The 10,565-nt window shown below is 42.5% G+C and overlaps 1 pseudogene; it reads left to right on the forward strand.

The window, feature by feature from the left end:
- Positions 692-1,884, forward strand: Gm7378 (predicted gene 7378; annotated as a pseudogene).

Consider the following 10,565-nt stretch of genomic DNA (forward strand, 5'->3'; position numbering starts at 1 on the left):
TTTCTGAAGTCATCACTAGAGACTCCAGTTTCATAGTTCACAGCTTAGTTAAAAACAGATAGTTTTCAATTGGTTCCAAGATAATTTGGTTTTCAAATGGTAAGGTCAACCAAAGATACCTTTGAGGAGCCTGCTTCACATGAATCAGAGGCTTCCTGCTTCTCATGATTTACGTATGAAGCATAACTAGTCTCTGGACCACGGTCTAGTGGCATTATTTTAAAAAGTACCTCTGAGCAAGATAAAGCCCATGGTCTAATTGTGTAGAAGCTACTAGTGAGCCCCAGAAGGCTGCCTATGAACCTTCTCTCACTCTACATATTAAAATCCTTGAATAATTCCCTGGGAGTATAATCTGAGTACCTCTAACTCATGTATATTTCTTGCTGTTTTTACTGGGGTATTTCCCCACCCCAAGAAGACAGCAGTGCCTGTGGGTCAGTAAAGAGCATGTAAATAAGCCACTCTGAAGACAGTTTCAGGGAACAGCATCTGCTTTATTGCATGTGATCCAACTCTTATATATTGGAAGCCTATGGACTGAGATTGGTTAGCACGTTACCTAAAATTGAATAATGAGCACATAAATGTCTCTATGTGGAAGAAGCACATTAAAGGAGAGTTGGGGTGTGCAGATTCCTCCATAGTCCAGCCACTGGCTACTCACACGACTTCAGAAGTTAACATCCTGAGGCTGCGGCTCAGACCTCCAGGCAGCTCCGTTGGCTGCTTGAAGTGCAAGATCCGACTGCAGTGTGGGACCACTGTGCCTCGGCCTCCCCAGGCGGAGGGAGGACCCGGACAATGGCTGTTGCTCACGAGATGGAGATGGAGAGTGTGAATCTGAACATGGAGAGAAAGGGAAAGGAAGAACTGGAGGAGGAGAAAATGAAAGGGAATGGGGAAGGTAAAGACTTCCCCAGGAGCAGAAAGGTCCACAAGATCATCTCCAAGTGGATGCTTCCTGAGCCAGTCCGAAGAACATACTTAGAGCCAACTGCCTCCCGCCGCCCCTGTTCATCATCCTCATCAGTCTGGCTGAGCTGGCTGTGTTTATTTATTATGCGGTGTGGAAGCCACAGAAGCAGTGGATCATCCTGGACACGGGGATCTTGGAAAGTCCCTTGACATACTGCTCTGAGAAGAGGGGGGAAGCCTGCAGGTTTATCTCATACATGCTGGTCCATGCCGGAGTCCAGCACATCGTGGGGAATCTTTTTATGCAGATCATCCTGGGTATTCCTTTGGAAATGGTCCACAAAGGCCTCCGAGTAGGGCTGGTGTGCCTAGCAGGAGTGCTTGCAGGTTCCCTGGCCAGCTCCATCTTTGACCCCCTTAAGTCTCTTGTGGGAGCTTCAGGAGGAGTCTATGCATTGATGGGAGGATATTTTATGAATGTTATAGTGAACTTTAGAGAAATGATTCCTGCCTTTGGAATTGTCAGACTACTCGTTATCATTCTGATAGTTGCGTCAGACATGGGATTTGCTCTCTACAGAAGATTCTTTGTCCCTGCAAATGGGTCTCCGGTGTCCTTTGCTGCTCACATTGCAGGCGGATTTGCTGGGATGTCCATAGGTTACTCTGTGTTCAGCTGCTTTGACAAGACCCTGCTCAAAGATCCCAGGTTCTGGATCGCAATTGCTGCATATGTAGCTTCTCTCTTATTTGCTGTGTTTTTTAACATCTTTCTGTCCCCAGCAAACTGACTTGCCTCTATGATAAGCCAGTTAATATAAAAGTGTCAAATGGGACCGGGTGTGGTGGCACACGCCTTTAATCCGAGCACTTGGGAGGCAGAGGCAGGCGGATTTCTGAGCCAGCCTGGTCTACAAAGTGAGTTCCAGGACAGCCAGGGCTACACAGGAAAACTCTGTCTCAAAAAAAAAAAAAAAGAAAAAAAGAAAAGAAAAAGAAAAAGAAAAAGAAAAAAGTGTCACATGGTGGTGGTGGTGGTGGGGGGGAATTGTAGACTCTGTAAAGAAACACAGATATTCCAGCAAATGCTAAGAACATTATAAAGAAGACAGGACAGCGACTGAGCTTTCAGTAGGTGGCAAGAAGATAAGAACCAAAGACCGGGTCTTTCATGCACAGAGCATGTGTGTATTATCCTGTGAAGGAGACTTGATATCCTTGGGGGATGTAACTTGGAGGTTGTTTATAGGCTCCATGAGAACTGTACTATCCTGATAATAAACATTTTTTTTTTCACATCTGAAAAAAAAAAAAAAAGAAAAGAAAAGAAGTTAACATCCTGACTTCAGGAGCATGGTATGCCACTCCTCTTATTTAGAAGTGCAGTGTGTCAATATACTGGCCACCAGGTTATATCTACATTTTCCCCCCGCAATTTCTTCCCATTGTTTTCAAAAGACCCTTGATGGGTATTCAGGGTGGACCATTTGTCTTTAGCTAGCTAAAGATATAACCCATATATTGGGTTGACAAAGTTAATGTAGGTTGAGGCAATGTCTAAGTCATTCTTTCTTGTGTTTGCCACATTTTTTTCTTCCTCTACTTACTTTCCTATGAAGCAGGACAAAGCATTCATAGACTGTCGACTATCTCATACTAACATGTGAATGGTCCTTTCTCTGAGGTACCCAACTAGGATCCCACCAAGAAACGGAAGCAATAAGTCAGTTAAGGTAAATAAGAGAATCTAGTTGTTAACTACACCTTCTTGTAGGAGATGCTTTCTATTTCTGCTGGTAGATACAACACTTATCCTGGTTCTTACACCAACATACACCAAATCCCACAGCAGAGCCCAGAGTCAAGAATTCCTGTTTCAAGTTATAGAGACTTGGGTTTGAATTTAAATTCTGTCCCTGTCCCCCCTATTCTTGGGTAAAGGTATGGCCTGAATGGACTCACTTTTTCAAGTGGAAGTGACGATATCTACCTTGTCATTTGTAGCTAACACTTATTGAGTATTTACTTCATGCTATGCTACGCTCTCTGGTCGAGTCAACTGGACAAGCCGAGAGGCTTAAAAGTCACTCATGAGGCAAAAGAGTTTCAAGGAAGCTCTCCTCCTGGAGTCTAGCGTTCCCTACCCATACAGTAATTTTCATTCCCGAGTTCCATTCCCGCGTTAGTCTAGTGTATGGATCCACATGCTCTCTTTCAATATTTTTCTATCATAAGTGCCTTTTAAGATTGAATCCTGACATAGCTAAAGCCGTCCGCCAGTGTTCCAACAGTCCTAGTTCGTCCTTAACAAGACCTTGGGCTTGGAATTCAGTACTGCCCCTGGTATTACACTATCTCTTTGAGTAAAAGTTAGGTCACTGCCCTTCACAGGAATTTACCATCACTAAGGAAGAAAGAAGTTTCTGACCGTAGGAGAAACCAGAATAGATATTTAGAATTATAGCTGAGTTACACCTATATACAGGAATTTACAATGGTTTAGGAAGTAGATCGGGCTGTGGTTTTAGAGTATTGCATTATTCATGAGATGGTTAGCTAGAACGGAACTCCCTAGTTAGAACCATGACTTGGGTGTGAAAGCCCTTGCCCTAGGAGTGAAAAGTTCTCACACCTGGCTTCTAAGACTATAGCTGACCTTAGATAGGGCTGACTTTGTCTCAGTTATTTTATTGCCCAGTTCCTGCCAGTCTTTGCGTTTACATTCCTCTGTTCTGTGTAAGAGTCATTAAGCATCCGGTTACCTCATTTGTACCTTGTGGGTATGTCACCCAACTACCTTGTTGTCTTCTGCATAAAAAGTCTGATGTTCGATTTGAAAAATTACATTCAGATTCCACACAAACTCTCCTGTGTGCGTCTGTCTGTCATTCATCCACGCTTTGCCCACCCGCGTCAAGAGACCCCGTTCCACGCAGACACAGGGACCCAGAGGGTCTGCGGCAATGCTATATATTAAGGACTTCTCTGTGTCCTCCCACCAATCCCTTTATGGGTTTTGTTGTTGTTGTTGTTGTTGTTGTTGTTGTTGTTGTTGTTGTTGTTCTACATGTAAAACTTCAGCATTTTCAAAACATGCAAATTAATGGGTGGTAAATGTGGGCCACCAACATGACTCTTTATAACTCAGTATTCTATGCCTGTCACTGTGAATATGAAATGACATGAAAGACAGCAGGCTAGTTCAATGGAAGGTGGGGAGAGAACCCAGATTGAGCGTGAACCTTCTTACCACATTAGCTCTCCCATCGCTGCCATTTGGCTGAGGCCATTGTGAATTTGAACATTCTCACATTGGACCATGGGTGGCCGAAGAGAAGTCCTCCACCTCTGTAGAGAATGGGGTCTTCATCCACCGTGCGTTAAGTGCCTTAAGTATGCTCTTAAAAGAGTAAAGTAGGAAACAGGTTACCATTGAGCCAAATAAATATTTCCCACTCAAGTTTTGGACAAGGTGGGACAAAGCATGTGTCATACTGACCCCAAACTCCTCCCTAAATGCCATGACTTGGACTAAACCCTTGTCACAAACCTGGAAAAGGTAGATTTATTTGTGCCAGTGACAAGCTCTTTCAGGCTTTTAGAAAGCAGCAGGTGGATGCCATGGGCTGAAAGTGGATCTCACCCTCCCCCACAAAGATTGCACAGAGTCTGCACATGTCACTCTGATTGACTGCTGTTTCTCCAATTCAGAGGAGTGACACCCCATTGTAGAGACCAAGTCCTCATGGTTTATGAATTATGTTAGTTTTTTAAAAAAAAGAGATGGGTTTTGAAGATTAGCATTGAGTTCTGAGTGAGATAACTGTAATTACTGCAGAAAAGAACAGAAGGAAGAAAAAACAAAAAAGGAAACAGTATTCCATTGTCCTTTCTCTTCAGAATGGACTTCTGAGGTATCAGCCATGAGCCAGGCTTGACTTTCACAAGCAGTTGTGTTTCTACACTGTTGTGCCTAGTGGCACCCATTTGCAATCTTTTTTTATATTTTAGGACAGAAAGAAGCACAGCTTAGAAAGCACAGTATGTGATTTATATGTCTTTTTCTGTTCCTTCAAGGACATTGGGGATTTGAACATTCTAACAGAATTATTAGACATATGTTTGAGCTCATAATTTGAACTTGACACAAATCATGATCATGTTAGAGGCAGTAACTTCCAAAAAAACACTCATGCTGCAGTGGGAATGGACTTCCACACCTGATGCAAGTCATTTCAATAATCTTTTTGATTTTGTTGAGAAAACGGACATTCTTACTTTAACGACCCCTCCACCCCCTCCTCTCTCAGGTTGAATCACTGGCTCTCTAGAAATACAAAAATAGAGAGCTTGCCTTTCTTCACAATATGGCTGTCTCAGCCTAGTGTTGTTAATGCAATGTGTGTACTCCCATGTGTCTCTGTGTGTGTATGTGCATTCACATGTGTGTACCATGGCATGCATGTGGAGGTCAGGGGAGAACTTGTGGAAGTCAGCTCACTCCTTCTATCGCATGTGTTCCAATGGCTGAATTTGGGTGATCGTTATCAATTACCCATTAAGCAGTACTACTGAACCTGAACGAGCTAGAAAATGAAATCTTCCAGTATCTTAAGACCTAACCCAAAACAAAACAAAACAAAACACAATAAGCTGATATTGAATGCCTACCAAAGGAGCACAGGGCCTAGACCAATCCAAAAAGAAGGAATAGAGGTTTGTTTCCCCATGAGCATATTGGAAAATTTGGGACCATTATCAATTTGCAGCCATTAAATCTTGAAGTTGCCTGGTGGTTAAAGTTAGCTGAATCACTACATCAATAGATCTATATGAATCCACTGTTCTGAGGTCTTTCTTTCAGCACTGCCCTCAAGTCACTGATAAATATTAATAATGACCCTTGCTTACAGAGGAGCTGCACCTGCAATTCGTAATCTACTTTTTAACATCCTTTCCGATGTACAGGTAAGCAGCCAAGGCCCAGACTGCTTTCTGAATAGCAGGATCCTAAGTGCTTGCAAATCCTTTGAATTCTGGATCAGTTTTGTTTCAAAATAGCTCACCTTGCACTGTGCATAAGAGTCCACCATCTTTATACTCTTGGTGTCTTGGTTCCTCCTAGTTGTCAGTTGTAATTTCTTGTGTTTGATCAAGGTCCCATTGATCTATCAGGATTTTTCCTTCTATTCATTTTCTCCTCCCTACCTCACCCTGACTGTGAATCCCAATGCCTCTGACATCTGTGCTATAGAATTCCATTCAATGCCAAATGCTTCTTTTGCCATACACTGTGAGGGTGTTTTTGTTCTCCCTGAGGGCTGACAGCTAACGAATATATCATGTTTTACCAGGAAGAGAGAGATTTCACTTTGATTTGAATTTGAGACACGATGTTGGGAAAAGATACCTTATCTCTGTCCCTGAATTATTTTCATTGGCTGTCCCCATGGACATTAGGTCCCTGCAAATGTCGCCCAGCCTCTGAGCTTTGGAAGTGCTTTATTATTGTAAAAAATGTATTTGTAGAGTGTGTGTCATATATATATATATGTATATATATATATATCTGTCTCTCTGTCTCTGTGTCTCTCTTTCTCTCTCTCTCTTTGTGTGTGTGTGTGTCTACATGGGGTTGGAGTGGCTAGTATACCACAGTGCACATGTGGAGGTCAGAATACAGTTTGTAGGACTAATTCTCTTCAACTCTTTTTTTTTTTTTTTTTTTCCATTTTTTATTAGGTATTTAGCTCATTTACATTTCCAATGCTTCTTCAACTCTTTTTAAGTGGGTTCTAGGGATCAAATTTAAGTTGCCAACCTTGTGTGGCAAGTCCCTTTACCCAGTGAGCCATCCCATGAGTCCCCCTGGAATTTCTGTATAGCTTTCATTTCAATCCTCTGTCTGCTTCTAGAAATAAATAATCCAGGAAGCATCTGGCTTTCTGCCCGGAAGTCAGCATTTCTGCTATATTCAGAGAGAGCCATACCTGCTACTGTCTCCAACATCCAGACAGGTCACCAAGCTATTTTTATGCACCACTATTCTTCTTACACCAACAATTTTGTTGTCTTTTTTTCCCACAAAGAAAATGATTTTCCTCTTTTCCTACTACAGCAAAATGAAGCTCAAGGCAATATGAGTGGCAAGCTTCTAACTGTTTTTCTCTTTCCACTGACTGCCTTTGAGCCAGAGCAAGCCAATGTGGCAGCCTCAAGCAAGGGGAGATATTAGCAATGTCTGAGCAATGGATGTTCCTTTGGGCCTACTTTCAATTGGAATGAACATTTTTTAAATCCAAAAATCTATTTACCAGGTAAAACATTACTAAATGCCATCAATATTTAATAAATTGGGAAGAGTGAAGAAATGAGGACATATGGATAAGGAGCCGCTGTGACAAGGAGTAGAAGGCTCAGTGAGTACCAGTTGTGGGCCAACAAAACTACTCAAGTAACAAAATCCCAGGAGGGAATTGTACGAGACACAAGGCACAAGCCAAGGAAGACAGTAACAAGTCCCTGAATGACATGAGAGAAAGACTGGGGAGGGGGGTTGTGCTGTTAGCTTGCTCTAAGAATATGTAGTAAATGCTTGAAAATACAAACACTTCAATAAAAGTTCAATAATTGGCAAAGCCTTGTGAAAACTGAGACTTTGCAATGTCTGACAGACTTAGCTACAGAAAGAAAATGACTAACTGTTCTTGGAATTTAAAGAATAGTTAAATTTTCTTCTTTTCCTCAGTCTCCTCTCCATTTCCATCCCTGTAATTCTTTTAGACAGGAACAATTATGGGTCAGAGATGTAACTGTGGGATGGAGACCCCATCACTCACTTGATGCCCTGTCTTCCTACTGTGAGTTCCCTCTCCCTACTGTCTGGCATTTCATCTAAGGTCCCTCTCTGTTGAGTCCTGAGAATCTCTCACCTCCCAGGTCTCTGGTACATTCTCCATAGTCCCCCAACCTTCCATTTCCCTATGTTGAAGTTGCTTATTTATATTCTTTCTGCTGGCCCTCAGGGCTTCAGTCTTTTTCCCTCATCCAATAACAGATCAGGTTCCCCTCTACCCCCACATTCCCCCCCACCCCCATCCCATCCACTTTCCCTCCCTGGTTTCTCCCTCCCTCCCCACTTGTGATTGCTTTCTTCTCCCTCCCAAGTGGGACTGAGGTGTTCTCACTTGGGCATTTCAGTTTGTTGAGCTTTTTGAGTTCTGTGGACTATATCTTGGGTATTCTGTACTTTTTTGTTGTTGTTGGTTTTTTTCTTGTCTAACATCCACTTATTAGTGAGTATATATCATGCACTTTGGGGTCCTTTGGGGTCTGAGTTACCTCACCCAGGATGATATTTTCTAGTTCCATCCATTTGCCCGCAAAAGTCAGGATGTGCTCGTTAATAGCTGAGTAGTATTCCATTGTATCAATGAACCACATTTTCTGTATCAATTCTTCTGTCATGGGAGATCTGGGTTGTCTCCTGCTTCTGGCTATCACAAATAAGGCCGCTATGAGCATAGTAGAACATGTGCCCCTGTGGCATGGTGGGGCATCTTTTGGGTATATTCCCAAGAGTGGTATAGCTGGATCTTCAACTATTTTCAATTTTCTGAGGAACCTCCAGATTGATTTCCAGAGTGGTTGTACCAGTTTGCAATTCCACCAGCAATGGAGGAGTGTTCCTCTCTCTCCACATCCTCTCCAACATGTGTTGTCACCTGAGCTTTTGATCTTAGCCATTCTGACTGGTGTAGGGTTTCAGGGTCATTTTGATTTGCATTTCTCTGATCACTAAGGACTTTGCACATTCCTTTAGCCATTTGAGATTCCTCAGTTGTGAATTCTCAGTTAAGTTCTAATACTCCATATTTCAATTGGGCTGTTTGGTTTTTTGGAGAAGAGCCCGAGGAAAAGAAGGCCCAGCAACAGGCCCAAAGTGGGATCCAGCTCAATGGGAGGTCCCAAGGCCTGACACTATTACTGAGGCTGTGGAGCACTCACAAAAAGGGATCTACTATGACTGTCCCCCAAAACACCCAACAAGCAGCTAAAAGAGTCAGATGCAGATATTTGCACCCAACCAATGGACAGAAGCAGCTGACCCCTATTGAAATAGGGAAGGCTGAAAGAAACTGAGGAGAAGGGTGATCCTATAGGAGGACCAGCAGTCTCAATTAATCTGGACTCTTGAGATCTCTCAAACACTGGACCACCAAACAGTCAGCATACACCAGCTGATATGAGGCCCTGAACACACATAGAGGACTTCCAGGTACTCAAACTCAGGTACTCACACTTGCAAGACAAGCCCTTCTATCCACTGAGGCACCTCTCTAGCTCTGTATGCCTTCTGCATATATTCCCTTTATAAGTTTCCAGTCTTCTATGAATTTCTAAAATACACCATTCAGAAAGTGAGGCATTATTATTTGTCATTATTTTTATTATTATTATTCAAAGCAAATGAAAGCCTGTACTCACATATATTTAAGAATCAGCATATCTGGTGTGGGAATCCACAGCACGTGCTTCCTGGTGCATGGAGGTCCTCTTTTCAGAACCTGCTGTCTCAACTCTCCTCACCTGATAGCTTTCCCTCTCTCAGGCCAGCAAGATTGTCAGTGGATTTGCTGTTTTGTTTTTCTGGGGTTACTTTTACTATTGTGCTTCTAAATTTTGTATCCATATGAAAAAAGGCCCAGCAAGCCTCCTCTGTACCTTTTCTATGAGGTGTGAACAGGCTCATGGGACATGGCACTTTGGATACACGAGGTTGGGGAAAACAGGTTTCTTCTAAAACAGCAGTATGCTCCTTTCCTTCCACACTAAAAACAATGTAACTCATTGTTTCCCCCCACCCACCCCCGCATGGCCAGGAAGTTTGAAATTACATTTAATGTGCAGTTACAGTAACTATTTTAAACCTCCCCTTTTATATGCTTTTTGATTTTCTATTTTAACAGTCTCTATGTTTATGTATACTTTACTGAAGCCTACCTAAAATATTTTCTGGAAGAAACAACAGCATGGGTTGTTCTGAGAAGGAAGGGACTGGTGGGGGGGAGGCACCTCTAATTATACTGGAATGCGTAGGTGATGTTCAGATGGAAATCTTCAAGACAATCACAAGTCCTTATGTTGCTTGGAAGAATTATCTTCATATATTCACTGAATTTTTGTGCCTAGAAACAGCAGAAAAACATGGGAAGCCATTTAGAATTTGTCTGATGGATGAAGATTTAATTTTTTATTTGACCCGGCATTGAACTTGCTCCCTGAGTGCAGACGCCAGCACAGAAAAGCCCCACCCCATCCCCAGTCCTTTCCTGATCCTTCAGAGTTTCTTAAATGATGGCCCAAGGCTGACAGCATTCCTTGGGCCTGAGTAGCAGCCAGTATGGTTTCCGTCTTGCCGTGAGTACTTCTAGGAATGAGAAACTAAGCAGAGTGATGATTTAAGTACTCCCATCAAGAGATGTGAGCTCTCACTGGCTTCTAGCAAAGTATATAAAAACATGGAGTTGGACTTTCTAAAGTTCTTCCTAGTGGTCTCTTATCTGATGCTGCAAGTTCAAAATAGGGAGAAAGTACTGTTAAAGAAAGCCAACTAAATCATTCCAAAGCTTTAAAAATAAACATTT

The sequence above is a fragment of the Mus musculus genome, chromosome 18 (assembly GCF_000001635.26).
Source record: "Mus musculus strain C57BL/6J chromosome 18, GRCm38.p6 C57BL/6J".
NCBI lineage: Eukaryota > Metazoa > Chordata > Mammalia > Rodentia > Muridae > Mus > Mus musculus.